Source organism: Chiloscyllium punctatum, chromosome 17 (genome assembly GCF_047496795.1).
Source record: "Chiloscyllium punctatum isolate Juve2018m chromosome 17, sChiPun1.3, whole genome shotgun sequence".
NCBI classification, from domain to species: domain Eukaryota; kingdom Metazoa; phylum Chordata; class Chondrichthyes; order Orectolobiformes; family Hemiscylliidae; genus Chiloscyllium; species Chiloscyllium punctatum.
The window spans coordinates 51384962-51394645 of NC_092755.1; the positions used below are offsets into that span (position 1 = coordinate 51384962).

Consider the following 9684-nt stretch of genomic DNA (forward strand, 5'->3'; position numbering starts at 1 on the left):
GTACCCTGATAGAACAAAATGCAGAAATTATTCTTCCTTAGCAAATAGACAAGGGTTTTGTTAATGCTAGGGAAAGTCCATCAATCTCTAGAACCACCATGCTCTATCTTCAGCATTTATTTTGAGTCTGTCACTTGGATGACTATGGGTGTATGCAATTGGTTTTGTATACTTAGAATTTCCCCTGAAAACAGAATCTTTGTGCTATGGCATCACAAGTGATTCTTCAGCACCACTATGGATCTTAAGGTCATTCTTCACAAACCGGTAACTTTTTATACAACATGCTTGCAATTAAAGACCATTGCTGTTTCTGAAAGCTGATAAAATATTCCACTATTTTGATAGTTCATCATGCCCATTTCATTTAAAATGATTTTTTTTTTTGCTTGAGTAGTTAAACCTTCCCAGTGTTCTGTTTGACCATTGGTGTGGCTAACCTAAACCCCTTGATTTCTGACTTGATTAATTTGAATGCACATGAGATGACATTGAGCCGGTTTCAAAAATCAGAGAGGCAAACAGTCTTCAGACGAATGCAAAGGTGGGTGTTCGGAAGAAAGACTTAGCCCAGAATAAAGGATTGAGCTTACTGAGTTCCTCCCCTAATTAAAGTTAGGGTTTGGTTAGATTGGATTCCCCACAGTATGGAAACAGGCCCTTTGGCCCAACAAGTCCACACCAACCCTCTGAAGCGTAACCCACCCAGACCCATTCCTCTATCCTATATTTACCGCTGACTAATACACCTGACACTGGGCAATTTAGCATGGCCAGTTCACCTGGCCTGCACATCTTTGGATTGTGGCAGGAAAAGGTGAGGACTGCAGATGCTGGAGTATCAGAGCTGAAAGTGTGTTGCTGGAAAAGCGCAGCAGGTCAGGCAGTATCCAAGGAACAGGAGAATCGATGTTTCGGGCATCAGCCCTTCAGGAATGAGGAAAGTGTGTCCAGCAGGCTAAGATAAAAGGTAGGGAGGAGGGACTTGGGGGAGGGGCATTGGGAATGCGATAGGTGGAAGGAGGTCAAGGTGAGGGTGATAGCCCGGAGTGGGGTGGGGGCGGAGAGGTCAGGAAGAAGATTGCAGGTTAGGAAGGCAGTGCTGAGTTAGAGGGATTTCACTGAGACAAGGTGGGGGGAGGGGAAATGAGGAAACTGGAGAAATCTGAGTTCATTGTGGGAGGAAACCAGAGCACCCAGAGGGAACCCCCACACACTGGGAGAATGTGCAAACTCCACACACAGTTGCCCGAGGCAGGAATCGAACGCAGATCCCTGGCGCTGAGAGGCAGCAATGCTAACCACTGAGCCACCATGCTGCCAGGTTGTGGGTTAGATTTCAGACTAAATTATATCAAAGCATTAATTGGAAGTATTCAGTAATTTCCAGGCATAGATTTATTGACTGTGTAATCTGAAGTGGTCTAAATTGAAACATACAAATATAGAGGATAAGAGCAGGACTAGGCTGTTCGACTTCTCAAGCCTGCGCTGCCATTTATTATGGGTGCATCATTTGACTCCATATCCGAATCTCACCCTCCCTTCTAACCTTTGATCCCTTTAGCTATGAGCTATATCTATTTCCTTGAAAATGCAAAATGCTTTGGCCTCAACCACTTTGTGGTAGTGAATTCCACAGGCTGAGCAGACTGAGTTCTAGAGTAATTTTGAAATGGAGTTAGAATTTAACAGTGCAAATTAACAAATTATTTCTAAGAAAACCTTTGGAATCTAAAACAACATAATTCTAATGATACAAGCAATGAGGATGCTAACAAAACTGGTCTGCATCTATTTTTCTCCACTTCAGGACATTTCTTTGATTCAATAGGAATGTACATATAATCTAATTTTCAGTATGTTGCCTTTCTAGGGCCAGGACTGCAGGACTGGACATGCTCAGAGTTCATTTGTTTCTAACTCCTCCTGAATCCTGTCTCATGCATCTCAGCTTATTCATTGTACTCTCTCTAAAAACTCTGCCGTGGCACCTGTAACTGTGGAGGTTGTCCATTCTGGAAGCCATGGCGATTGTTTGCTTGCTGTGGACTCTTTCTCAACCGGGGACGAGATTTCACACTCCGGCTGTATTTGTGTTTGAAAGATGTACAGCCAGTGTGCGCACGCTTAGTAATCTACATCCTATGTAACTTAGCGATGGTGTTTGAAAGAAAGCAGGACTGGTGTTTTGAGTTATTACACAAATTATGGCAGACATATCTGATTTCAATAAGCACTTCAGTTTAGTTTTTCTAATGCACTTTGAGAAATATCAAAGTATAACTGATCATTCAGTATTACACCTGCTCAGTGTCTGGAAACATCAGTGACTGGTCTGTAATTTCAGATCTTTAAATGCATTGTGTGGGATTTCTAAACCTTGTTTCAATGAGATCCCCTCAGCTTAATGAAGTGTTTAGATTTCTGATGAAAGGAACAATGAGACTGTAACCTGCATTCTTTTAAACCAGTTTTGCTCTGTTGGTTGGCTGTATAGATTGTGTACTTGTACACTTCAAAGAAGGCTGCCCTGCCAAGGTGGTTCCCTCACTAAGTCTTTTATAGATTGAAAGTAAATTACTGGTGTATATCCCTGAAATATTAGCTATGTAATGTTGATGTATATCAAAGACACTATTGTGTTTTACTCTGGTTTTGTTTTAATAACATTCCATTCAATATATTAAAAAAAAAACTAACTATTCCATTTCAGAAGCTTCAACTTGCTAATGTACATCGAAGTTTAAAGTCTTACCTGGTCTGTAAGTGGATTCTGCCTCACATTGTCCTGCAACAGTTTTCTGTATTATGCAGTAATAACTGGCTCTATCAGAGGAAGTACAAATGAAAGATGCTTTAGCTTGAGAATGTTTGATCACTTTTGAAGGAAGCCTCTGTGAGTGGGTCTCCTTGAGAGCAGCTTAGATTTCTAAGACCCTGTGTGCTTTTGCCATTGAGAATGAAGGGTGCCGTAAAGATTCCTATCCCTTTTCTGTGTTCGCAGAGTGTTTGTGGATGAAGCCTGTACAATGTGGAGCTTTCTTAGCTATATTTGAATTCAAAGTGCAGTGCCTGATCCTTAGTCTCGAAACCTATTGTGGTGACAATTGCCTTGTACAATTTACCGTGTCCAAGCATGACTGTTAAGCTTTGTATACAAAGACTGTCCAAGTGCCACACACACACACACACACACACTCTCACACACACACACTCTCACACACACACACACACACACACACACACACACACACACTCACACTCCCCTTCATGCACACGTGTGTGCACACAGTCGCTCTTCTGCGCGTGCACATGTGTGCGCACGCACAATCATGCACTTACACACAAACTCCGATGAGTAAATCTTATTGCTTCTCAAAGCTTCATCCTAATCCTCATTGGTTTCCTCTCTGGTTTGCTTCCTGTAAAAAAAAAAAATCATGTAACAACTAGATTTGTTTCTTCTTTAAAAACAAAATGCCGCCTTTTGCAGACTTTGTGATGTAACTGTATAGAGCACTCTGTTTCTATCATGTAACTTGTTCAGTTGGCTTTTTTGTTCTGATTGGTCTAAATACCTGATATAATAAATGGAAAAGCGGTTATGGTTAATTTTAAAAGGAAAAACATTTGCAACAATAGGTGTCAAAATGTGATGTAACCGCATAGACATACCTGATTGTATTGTGACTGGTATTGGATTAAGCATATTATATATATGGACAAACTTGTAGGTACAAAGATTTATTTTGCCTTAAGTTTTTTTCAATGTTATATATGTAAACAAATTTTAACCTGTTAATGAATGTTCATTTTGTTTCTGGCACATACAGCTCTTGTAAAATTCTTTAAATTGGTGTCTCCCTGCATCTTTTAAATACAGTATGTTCTATACACAACATTCCAGTGTGTGCACAACTAATCTCTTCAGTTAACCTCTATGCTGCATATACATGTGTCCATCAGACTTGACTTAAACTTTTTCTAATGAAAACAAAAAGGATAAATGCAATGGTTGCTATTTTGTTTGCTCTTGGCTGAATGGAACCAGGGTTACTAAAACGTAAGCTATGTGCAATCAATATTGGCACAAGTCAGGTTTTGCAATGATGTAATGCAGTAGCTCGTAACCAAGCAATGAAACCGGTTGCATGTGTCAGAGGGTTAGTTGAAAGAGCAAGGTGTGACCAAAGCATAGTTTGACAAACTGGTGGGGGCATGGGGTATATAGCTATTTCTCCAACTTGGCTGGAGAGGAGATAGCCGAATGGTATTATCACTGGACTGTTAATCCAGAGGCACAGGTAATGTCCCACCATGGCAAATAGTGGAATTTGAATTCAGTAAACATCTGGAATTAAGAATCTGCTGATCACGAATCTGTTACCAATTGTCAGAAAAACCCATCAGGTTCACTAGTGTCCCTTAGGGAAGGAAACTGCCAACCTTAACTAATCTGGCCTACACTTGACTCCAGACCCACAGCAATGGTTGACTCTTAACTGCCCTCTGGGTAATTAGAGATGCGCAATACATGCTGACTTAGCCAGCTGTGCCCTCAATTTATGAATGGGAAAAAATATATAAACTCAATTATTTGGTATATTGGACATAGTGTCAAGTTAAAATTTGTCAGTTTAATAAGTAGTAAATTGCATGCAAGTGAAATATTTCTATTTCCTGTCCAGAACTAATTATACAATTTGATCTTGTTCCTACTCCAATGGAATGTATGGTGGGGAATCAGGAGTTTGCACTTGTACACTAAACGGGAAGATTTTTATTAGTTTGAAGCTTCTATTTAAAAAGTAGTTTTGTCCCATTTTGGATGATGTAAAGCTGCTACCACCAACTGGAAGTTGCTTCCATCTTTTCCAGACAGCTAATCAATAGAATTATAGAATCGCTAGAATGTGGAAGTAGGTTATTTGGCATGTTGAAGAGCATCCCACCCTGACCTACCTCACGACCCTATCCTGTTACTCTGCATTTAGCATGGCCAATCCACCTAACCTGCACATTGGGCTGTGGAAAGAAACCAGAGCACCTGGAGAAAACCCACACAGACACAGGAAGAATATGCAAACTACAGATGCAGTCAACCAAAACTGGAATTGAACCTGCACCCTTGGTACTGTGAGGCAGCAATGCTAAGCAAAATGGAGGATTAGAAGATCATTCACTTTCCTCTCAGGAATCCGTGGATTAAAATAGTTTATAGATGGCAAAAATATGCAAGCACTTTTCAATGTTCAAAAAGTGTTTAGTGTTACAACTCAATTAAAACCTATTTAATAGGATTTCATTTTTACAAAACTATACTTTGATTTGTTCCTTCTTATATTTCAACTGAAATGTTAGTTCATCCGGCTGGTATGATTCCATAGGCACATGGAATCATATATGTTTGTTGCTTTGCCTGAGTGACCATTTCTCAAATGAGCTGAATTGGTCAATATCATTTAGCTGAAGGAGGGCATCAAGTATAACCTGGCAAACTATTTAGTTGTTTTTTTTTCTGATCCTCATTCTCCAGAGGCACTGAAGCCAAATGTTGCTTATCTTCTAGTACAGCTGAGTAGAAGTATCATCATTGAATGAAAATGTTGATTAAAGGGTCAATGACCAAAGTATGATTTTACCAATTTTGTTGCAGCTGCTTACAGTACATATCTTTCCTGGTTTATTCATCTAACATTTATAGCTTGCTGCTGAGGCCAAGAATTTGTTGGCTTTGTTTGCAGTAATGGTTGGGAAGTGATGGCATATTGGTAATTTCACTGGACTAATAATCCAGCGACTCAGGCTCATGCTCTAGAACCGTGGATTTGAATCCCACCATGGCAAGTGGTGAAATTTGCAATCAGTAAAAATCTGGAATTAAAAGCTAGTCTAATGGTGACTCTAGCCATTGCCGATTCTTGTAAAAGAATTCTGGTTCACGAAGGAATCTTTTCTGGTTTGGTTTAGAAGTTACTCCAGATGCACAGCAATGTAGGTGACTCTTAACTGCCCTCTGAAATAACCCTAGCAAACCACTATGTTTTAGGAGCAATTAGGGATGAGTAGTAAATGCTAACCCATGAAGTGATGTCCATGTCCCACAAACAACTAAAGAAATAGAATGCAGCAGTTCAAGAGAGTTCTCTACTGCCATTCTCAAGGGGAATTGGGGGTAAGCAATGAATCTGGCTAGCCACCAAAGCCAAATTTTTCAATTAATTTGACAAAAAAATTGACATATGAGTCCATTTGCGGCTAGTGGATTTTGCAGAGTGGTCCAAGTGAACAATAGTGGATACCTCAATTTCTGTTCAATATAACTAGGAATAATTTTACATTTACTGCTATCATTGAGCTGTTTCTACTCTTGCAGTAGAAAAGAAAGCCACCTACTTCTACTGGCATTATGAACAATGTAAATTGGGGTGGGTGAGTTGGTGACTTTTCCAATTACCTCTTGCAATAGCTGGTGAGAAGCAGTTTGGCTGGAAAATAATCTAACAAATACAAATGTCCAAATTTTAGTCAGTGAACATGTCCTCAATCAATTACCTTTTGAATTTCTGGTCAGTGTTGCCTAAATTTATTCAGCCCACCAACCCAAGAACAATCCGGGTGATGGGCAACACTAGAGTGAAGTTTTAGCGAATTGCTGCATAGGCTGCTGTCAACCTAGAAATGGGAATCCACTGCTACTCATTTTGGAGTGTCAAAATAAATACAGGAATATTGTTTCAGGTGACCACCAGGGTTGTCTAAGTGGGAAGTTGAGTATTAACATCATGAGGTTAAAAACAATGACTGCAGATGCTGGAAACCAGATTCTGGATTAGTGGTGCTGCAAGAGCACAGCAGTTCAGGCAGCATCCAAGGAGCCTCGAAATCTGGCAATGCAAAGCAGGCTAAAAATTCAAGCCATCTATTTCTGTCTCTAATGTCTTTCAGTGACCTGAAGCAATCACAACTCATGTCCAAAGCTTCCGGATTGGAAGAAAGATTATTTCTCCAGCAAAATACAAACTATAAATGTTAATTCAGTGCAGGCTTTAGGTTTCACTGTCTCTGTTCTATAAGACACTTGTATCATTTTATGACACCTTCTTCCCCCCCCCCCCCCCCCCAAAAAAAAACTCTAAAAGGAACTGCTTCAAACTGTTTAGTAAGGGCACAGAACTCTGTGCTGCTAAATTATTATTGAACTAGTTTTAGGCTGGCAAAATACTGCAGCAATGTTAAACTTGACTCTTAATGTTCTACTGTAGAATGTCATACTTCTCATTTGTGAATGAATAAATTGCTTAAACATTTGGATCTTTTGAGTCCAATGTACTTGAGAAAAATACAAAGTATGTCTGGTTTAGGCAGAAGATTAACTTTGAGTGCACAAAGCATGTGATTAGATCAGAACATCCACGCGTCACATTCTCTACGCATTGTCACAGATATAAAGCTCTCTGAAAGTTGACCTTCAAGTGCTAAGAGGATTTTATTCTAAGCTTTGATAACATTTGGTGATTCCAAACTCCCCTTGCAGCAGAAGCCTCTTTTTGATGTGATAGGCAACTTTATATTTAAAGATTTATTCAATGAAATAAAAATTACCTAGTCTTGAGTTGCATTGTCCTGCTATTCTACTCAATTTCTCATCCAACTTTGAGGCATAATATTTCCAAGTAGACCAAACAATTTTTTTTCTATTTTCTTGGGGTGGCTGTACTGTGTGCCAGTTGTGCAGTTTTCTGGTTGTGGCTGGCTGGATGGTACTGGTGCAAGTTATTAATTGCCCATTCCATCCCCTGGAATTTTGGTATAAATATCCAAGTTGACATTCCAGTGAACTACTGAGGGAATGCTGGACCATAATGGGTGTTGACTTCTGAATGAGATGTGAAACCTGGAGTCTTTCATCTTCCTAAATATTCCACAGTATGGTTTTGAGGAGATACGAAAATGTTCTGCCAGTTCTTTTGACCAACATTTATCCTGCAATCACCACCACTAAAATTGATAACCTGGTACTCATCACTGCTTGTGTGGGATCTTTATGTGCAAGTTCTGTTTCTCTTGTGTTGATTTAATTTCAAAAAGTACATCCCAAGCAATTTTGTAAACAAATGAACTATGGAGGTCTTTCGGATGTTGTCAAAAACAATAATTGATTCATTACCATAAATGAAAATACTGATTGACTTTCTCTTCCCTGTCTGCAAGATAGAGACCAATCTTATTGTAGTCTTACTCCTAGTCTCTTAACTCCTCTTGTACTCCTTTTTCCCCACTATGATCCTAATTTGGAATTGTATATGTCACTTAAGAGCTGTGACCTTGAACGCTTATGTTCACTCAATAAGCAAAAGTCAAAATGTTGGAGAAACTCATCAGGTCTGGCACCATCAGTAGAGAGAAAAATTACCCTTTTTGTCAGAACTGATGCTGTCAGACCTGAGTTTCTCCTCCATTTTGCTCTAGATCTCCAGGGTAGGAATGGCATTAAGGAGCAGGATGCACATCCCTCAGCAAGTGCCAAACCTTGGAATGTGCCCATCTGCTACTGCCATTTGGACTAAAAGCCAAGATCAGACTATCTTTGATTGTGTGGATGGTACTTGATGCTTATCTGGTGTTGGTGCTTGGAGGCAGTCCTTCAGCTACAGAGATTTGTTCTCCAGAGCTGCTCAAGATAAACCTTGATCAAAAAGCAGTGCATCTCCTTCCACATGTTCATTGCAAAGACGTATAGTCAGGACGGTGTGGGACTTGGCATTTCCTTCAGTGGTTGTGGTATGGGGAGGGTAATTGGGAGAGCCTTTCTCATCACCAGCCATGGTACATGTTTGAAAGTGGGTTGATGAATGTTAAGCAAACAATATTTCATAAATTCATTTCAAGACCACCCATTGTAGATGCAGGTTTTATTTTTGCTTCTGCTTTAGTTCTGTCAGTATCAACATTGCAAATTTTATTAGGAATAATGGTAAATCGCTTTAACAATCCTAAATATCAACAGTGAATCCGAGAGGAGGAAGTGATAATTGTGGAAAGGAAATATGCCTGTGCAAAATAGATGCTAGCATATATACAAATTAGCGATCGGATTACAAATTCATAGTTTATTTGCTATCTGTCAAAATACTCTATTCTTATGCTTTTAACCAGATTTTCCCATTGGATTACTGACATCTTCTCGAGCTTCAAATAGACATATTACCTCCCAAAAAGATCTTTGGCACAGTGGGAATTTTTATAGTGCGTGTTTGTGCTGGATTGATTTTGGTACACTTTGTGCTCATTGAACGAAGACTTGTGCGAATGTTCTTGTTGGTGACAATGAGTACGGGGGATGAGTGTCGCAGCCTGGAGCCATCTGTCTGCTTGCAGTGGCATTGATTTTTCACATCTGCTTTCATCTCCCTTTTCAAAACACTGCGCAGTGTTCTCGCTCCCCTCTTTGTAATGAAGATCAGCGTTCTGTGTAACAGCAGTAGTGATCGGGAAACGCAGCGGTGCAGAAAATGCTACCCTTGGCAACTCCGCCTCTGTTTTTCAATCCGATGACAATTTAATGCCAATTCTATTTTTTAAAAATCTCTTTCCTAACAATAACCGCGCATCCCCCTCCTCGCACTGAGGTGAGTACAGGGATGGTGAACTAACCGCATTGACCAGCAAATGACATAA

General features: G+C 39.9%; 1 protein-coding gene across 1 annotated transcript in view; it reads left to right on the top strand.

Moving 5' to 3' along the window:
* Window positions 1-3904, top strand: part of mapk1 (mitogen-activated protein kinase 1) — a 112258-nt gene extending 108354 nt beyond the window's left edge. The window contains exon 9 of the mRNA XM_072587113.1: window positions 1877-3904. The gene's annotated coding sequence lies outside the window, so the exon portion shown is untranslated. The remainder of the gene's footprint in view (window positions 1-1876) is intronic.
* Window positions 3905-9684: the final 5780 nt, after the last annotated feature.